The sequence below is a fragment of the Aulostomus chinensis genome, chromosome 3 (genome assembly GCF_037954235.1).
Source record: "Aulostomus chinensis isolate RoL2024-O1b breed Wild chromosome 3, RoL_Achi_v1.0, whole genome shotgun sequence".
Classification (NCBI taxonomy): Eukaryota; Metazoa; Chordata; class Actinopteri; order Syngnathiformes; family Aulostomidae; genus Aulostomus; species Aulostomus chinensis.
Window position 1 is genome coordinate 11,681,102 of NC_141322.1, and position 6,641 is coordinate 11,687,742.

At 42.4% G+C, this 6,641-nt stretch overlaps 1 long non-coding RNA gene across 1 annotated transcript; it reads left to right on the top strand.

Annotated features, from left to right (window-relative positions):
* The first annotated feature begins 2,555 nt into the window (after positions 1-2,555).
* On the top strand, positions 2,556-6,290 carry LOC147267683 (uncharacterized). The gene is made up of 3 exons (XR_015112276.1): positions 2,556-2,852; positions 3,217-3,447; positions 6,029-6,290. It is a non-coding gene; the product is annotated as an uncharacterized LOC147267683 (long non-coding RNA).
* Positions 6,291-6,641: the final 351 nt, after the last annotated feature.

Below are 6,641 nucleotides of genomic sequence, written 5' to 3' on the forward strand. Positions count from 1 at the left end.
AGATTTATCCCTGGGTTCCACACTCAAGTATTTGCATGGGATGCGGTGAGGCTTCAACATAACTAACCCACCTTGCTGCCAGTCCAGAAGTCCCACCGGTGCCCTGTGTAGGTGTAATTTTTCTGGCTAATCTAGTGAAGGTCTGTCTGTGTGACAGATTACAAGCGAAGGCAGTGATTAAACATTTGACTGAGTGCGCTCGCCTCTGTTGTTAGGAGAGTGGAGGTGACACCACAGAGCATGATGCATGACCTTTCTTTTTATTTGCAAGCATGCAAACATATAATGGGTATCCATGCTTACACAAGCAAACCGGGTGAACGCTACGGGAGAATGTCAGGATTGAGAAAGATGGCGTCTTTCTTAAGCACAATTTCAAGCATAGTGTCACAGATATGGATGTACCGCAGCCCGAAAACTAATTCCCCATTCGGATTGTTTTGTTTCTTAGGCGCCTCTGCAAATCATGCCTCTAATTAATTGGAATGATTCATTTGATTTCATTCTCCCCTTTTCTTGTGCATTCTTCAGAAAGCTTTGAAAAGTGGGCGAAACTATTTCCATTGGAGCGTTTGATTACAACGGTGTGGCGTGTCAAGACAGCAGCCGTATTCCAGCTGTATCTCACCAGAGGAGGAACAACTCCACTACTTTTTTTTGCAGCTCAACTACCTCTCCTACAGTCCTTCCACCCTTTGCTCTTCAGCTCTAACAGTTCTTGACAGCTGGAGATGAAAAAGAAATTTTTATATCAAACACCTTCATAAAGGAGGGCTGACCTTTGATCAACACACTGTTTGATGTTGTGACATGAAATTTGCATCATGGGAGCCCAGGTAGCGGACGTTACCACAAAGGGCTAATGCTGGACCCCTGTCAGGGAGCTGCGAAGGTCAAGGATCTATTAGGAAGGAACAAGCCCTCTAATCCCACACAAGAGCCCTGCACAGCATTTGATGTTCCATACTCAGAAATGGAATAGAAAATTGATCCCCGAGAACACGGCAACACCAGTAACAGCATTCATCAGGTATTAGACCCAGGGGTAGAAAGGAGGGCAGAGGAATTATAGAATTATCTGATATGATATTGAGTTTAAATGACGACATGTATAACCCCAGCAGGGCACAAGATAGCAGGGAAAATCTGCTCATTCAACGCCCGATTTATGTAACGAAGCAGTTGCCAGATATAAAATGGACATCCCCTCTCGGGCTGCTTCTGAACATATGGCGGTCTTCTTCCAAACGTTGTCCATTGATCTGTGAACAGGTGGATCAGTGCGGCTCTGAAGCTGTTTAATTATTCACACTGGCATGTCATATTTCATGCCTGGTGCTGTTTCACAAGACCAAAATAAACCCGCCACTCCCATCGTCCATCTTTCATCTGGCCATCAGCGTGCAGCCTCATTAGCTACACAGCATAGGTGAGGAGGGAGGAGGGGGTGCACGCTCGCATCTAGACACACACGCAGACACATCCACTCACACACACACATTGGTTTGCAAGACGAGGTCAGACAATTATTTGATCTCATTTCAGGCAATATCATCATCTTTCCCCTGTTCTCTAATCAATATTGCAGTTTCAGTTTTGGTCCCACTTTTAAAGTGCAGTCCTCAAGCACTACAAAAAGTTTTGTAACGCGGTGATATCGGCATCGACGCGTTCTTGAAGTGTGTATTGTCGCTGGTCTCACACGCATGTGTGTGTGTGACTGTTGTGAACTGATTCTCCGCTGTCACTGATGTCTACAAACTATCCCCTGCATTATCTACTACAGTTGATCAGTATACGTGCTTCAACTCTGCATCTTTGGATTGACATGATATTTAAATTAAATCTGTCCATTTTACATAGGTGAATATGGATTTTCTGAGTCTGCTTTCTTTATTGATAAAGAACCATCAAATTTGCTGAATTACTATGAATACGAAGTGCAAATAATGAACATTATGACTGCTGGGTCAAGTGCTTATAGCACTATTATGGGATGGTGGTTGCAGAAAATAGCTTAACATTAATATTGGATAATTAGAATTTAACAGCAATGACAGAACATTTCAGTTGTCTTAATGTCTGACAATAAAAGTGTTTATGATTCAATAATGTACACATTTTGTCATTTTAACACATTAACAAATATTAGCACACAAGAAGAATCTCATTCGGATTCTCATTCATCTCAGATGTTTAAGTTATCAGGTGCCGAATACCAAACCAAACTGTCAGCCTGGTTATCAATAGACAATACATGGCTGAAATATTGATGGGCAGCAGGTATAATGTTTTTAATGTTCACTATAACATGCCAACCTTTTGGTAAATACAATTGGTACTGTTCATCATGTTTTCTAGTCATCAGATAGATCCCCTCTTTCCTCTCTGAGTGTGTTACAGCACTCCAGACCCCCACCAGACAGCTGGCTGCTAGTTAGCATGGCTGCAATGAGCGCTAGCCGTGGGGCAGTAGAGAAAAAGTCTCAAAAATCATCAAATATACTTAAAGTCAAAAAAGTTTTTGTCAGCCTGAATAACTGTAGGGTAACTGTTCAACATTCGCTGTGAAAAACGCTGTTCAAAATTACGAAATGGTGTTATTTTGGAGTGCAGATACAAACCTGGAACAACTCTCTTGGCTGTGGGAAGTATTTTGACACAGCGCTACAAAAAACCCAGTGTAATTTCGATCAACGAAACAAAACATTTGTTGAGTAACCGAATACATCTGGAAAAACCAAGACCTCAATCCCAATCTATTTGTACCAGAATATGTCCAGAAGAGGACATGGTGGCTTCTGGAGCGTAGAGAGCAAGACGGGAGGTTGAGGCTGTCCAAGTAATTCCAGGTGTGTATCACTTAAATGATATTTCATTATTTTCAAATTTACTTTCACGACGAATTTCCAGCACAACCCTATTAATGCAGGTAAAGTTTTCTAATGAGTGTTTATAATAAGTTTTGAGAAGGCTTGCTGTGTTCCTCTGCTAGCATTCATTGCGGCTAAGCTAACTAGCAGTTAGCTTGGGGTCTGTAGCCTCACAATGCACACGGAAGGGAACAAAGTTTGTTTGGTTATAAAAATGATAGACAACAGTGAGTATTTCACAAATAGTTGAAGAATTCCTTTTAGAATAAAGTTTTCCCCCAAGTATTTATTACAGAACACCTTTCTAACATCCATCCATTTTCTATACTGTTTATCCGTTAAGGGTCCCAGGGCTGGAGCCTATCCCACCTGACACTGGGCAAGAGGCGGGGTTCACCCTGGAAGGGTCGCCAGTCTGTCGCAGGGCCATGGAGGAGCAATCAGGGGCTCAGTATCTTCCTCAAGGACATTTCGACATGGTCACTGGGGGAAGTGACGACTGAAGCAGTGACCCTTCGGTTGCTAGACAGCCACTCTACCTCTGAGCCATGCTGGCCCTCCTGTCTAACATGCGGTAAGCGATTTGAATGGGTCCATTGAAACCCAACCATCATAAACCTGGAGCCTATAAACACAAGTGGGAAAGGCAGATAAGGCAGATAAAGAAGGCAGCACAACTTAAGCTTTAAACTTATTCTTCACTTCATAAAACAACAAGTTTCCAGCCAAACAACATCAGTGTAGAGTTAACCGACAGAAAAATAAAAATAATTTTTAAAAACGTCCCAAATCATAAGTTTCCCAATTCTTAAATTTTAAATCAATGACGTGTCAGTGCTTAGACACTTGCTCTTTATCACCTGATTTTTTTTAAAGGTTTGCTGGCAGAAAGGCAAAGTATGGCTTCATGTTTACCTTTAGTTCTGCTGGTTTATACTCCTAACTCACTGTAGCTCAACCGGATAAAGTAACAATCCTTCTGCTGCCATCAAGTTTTGCTAAATACCCCAAAGTAACACAAGATGTCACTGGCGAAGGATTTTAATGTGACACTCTCTCTTATTGTGATTTCTGGCATCGATTCCTGATCAGACGAATTAAGTCACAGTTCAAGAACTGTTCTCACATCATGGCATTTGAATGCATTTCAATAATCTCTGAGAAAAAAAAATGCACCAGCTGTATGGCATTACCTCAGACACCATATTTCCTGACACCAACATGAGGTAAGACTTTACAGGCCAGACATTTTTAAGACTCAGGAGTTTTCTGGCCTAATCAATAAAGTTGTTGTCTGTAATTATCTCACCATCATTAATTACACTTTCAAGGCTCATTTCTTGGCCGCAGATGCCCATCCATCGGCAGCGTGTGTGTGTGTGTGTGTGTGTGGGGGTGACGGTGAGGCTGAGGCCTGATTTATTCTCTGTCTGTCGGTCCGGCTCAGGTTGGCTGTCAGTCGCAGGGGGGTAAAATGTAGGCGCTCTTTCATCTGAGACTTCACCAAGTGGGAGACAAATGAGGTCTTTGGTGGCCAAATCGATACGTTTCTCTGATGAGCTAAATTTAGAGTGCACTGCTTTGCTTTGAAGTCATCCTGCAATCATAGGACAGACTCTTTAACTCTAGGATACATAAGCCGAATAAGCCGATACATAACGTGAATGGCGGAAGTGAGAGGGAACCCTCTTGGATCAGAGCCCATTGAGCTGACAGTGAGGTCATCATTTGAAACGTTGACATTTATGATGAATAAATGACAATAAATCTTTACATCTATGCAGAGACAGTCTCATATCCTGGCAGCTCATCCCTCTACCCCTGAAAGTACGCAAAAGCAATCCTCCATTTCATTGAAAAAAAAAAAAAAGATTGCGTTTGGCAACTCCAGAGTGATGTGTGACGTTGCTAAATGCGATCACTGCCTTGCCAACCCCTCCATCTGTCTGGGAGGTGGAGTTGCCAGATTGGCTGAATAATTTCACTAGACCCAAACAGCTGTCAGCTCCAATCATACAGCACTTTCCCAAGACAACACCTGGATAGTCCGGGTGGAGGGCGGAGGAAGCCGACATTATCAACACAAGATGAACAAATCAGGTTACAGTTGTTGTGCCGTGATAGTTTTTGATGAGTGTTGTTACTGTGTGGATTATACTAATAACAGGGGTTGACTCTCTTCCCTTGGTGAAGGCAGTGTGAGATGCATCTGCACCAACATAGAATTTATTTCTCTGATGCTGTCCTATGGAGACGATCTTAATTAGATGGTAAGTGTTTTTATTTACATCCACCAGAGGGCAGACAGAGGTCACTCGTAGATGGACGTTCAGCACCTACAGAACTGGTCAGACTTGAGGACACTTGGAGAAGTCTGGCACACTGATGCCACCTGCTGGCTGGAATTATTATAAACCTGGATTTACCATTTATAGTGGGCAGAAAGAAAGAAAGAAAGAAAGAAAGAAACACAATTTTGTGACTTTTTTTGATAATTAAAATCATCAGCTAATGTCGTAAGAAAATGCGCTGGACAAATACTACAAGAGATACTACTTGTTCTTATTGAATTTCAGACTAAAAAGTAGACAAATATACTTGGCCAGACATTTTTTGCTGCATGTTCACAAAAAATAAACAACAACAAAACAACATTTCATCATTAGCAGGCTTTATACATCAATACATTTTATTGGAATAAACTCTTCAGTCTTTATAAGTGCCAGTCTAAGTGTTCTCTCCATAAATGAACAAGCACATTGCTGCACTCTGGAATCCGTATCATTGTTTTGCAGAGGAGGGAACAAGTGCAGGAGAGGCAATTAAAGCTACACAGTATAAGTGTTTTTACATGTGGATGGAGGGAGGAGCAAAGGGGGGACGGAGGGAGGGTGAGAAGAGGAGAAACAGCTGTACCTTGATACAGCTGCAAGCTCAGTGGCGTGTACACAGGCTTAGGCCGGGCCTAAACATGGAGCGGTTTCACGCCTCGGTTGCAGAGCAGTCAAGTGGGAAGCAAGGGGCTGATAAGGAGTCTGGGGGCTTGTTCCCGTCAGCTTTCTTTAAGGACGCGGGTGCATGTTTGTGAGTCTGTGTCAGAGTGTGTTCTACATGTGTGTCTGCTGACCACCGAGAATGTGTTTTTCTCATCATAGAAGACAGAACGGCCAGAGAGAGAAGTGCCTGATTCTGACGATGACAACAGAAAACAGATGATCGTCTGTATCGCAGCCTTCGTCTCAGTTTCCCCCGATTAGAGTGAAATGAACCCCACCCTCCCAAAAGGCCCCTGACTGACATGCAGAAATTTGATAATTCACATACTTACTTAAAAATACATCTTGTGCATACAACATTCACAGCTATTACGCAACCAAAATCCCTGACACATCAGTTAACGTTCACTGAATAAATAAATGCATTTCCATGAAATATGTTGCTGCTTTTTGTTGTAATTTACAGGGATTATTTAATCTTTTCCTCTCGATCCTGAGGGCTGCCCGTCAGCAGCAGCTCAGCACAGTCAGATAGACTTCTGCTAAGCTTAGAGATCCAGCGAAAGCAGACAGCCTTTGGCAAACACCGTAGGTGCTGTCACTGTTTTGAGTTTATCTGAGGAAATCCACGTCACATTACATCAGTTTTACATTGAGCAAGTGATTATTGTCTGATTTTACAGACATTCTGGCTTCATTCTCTCAAAAGGAAATAACAAGTTCAGTTTTCATCCACAAGGGGGCAAACTCTCTCCAGTATTTGTGCGTACAC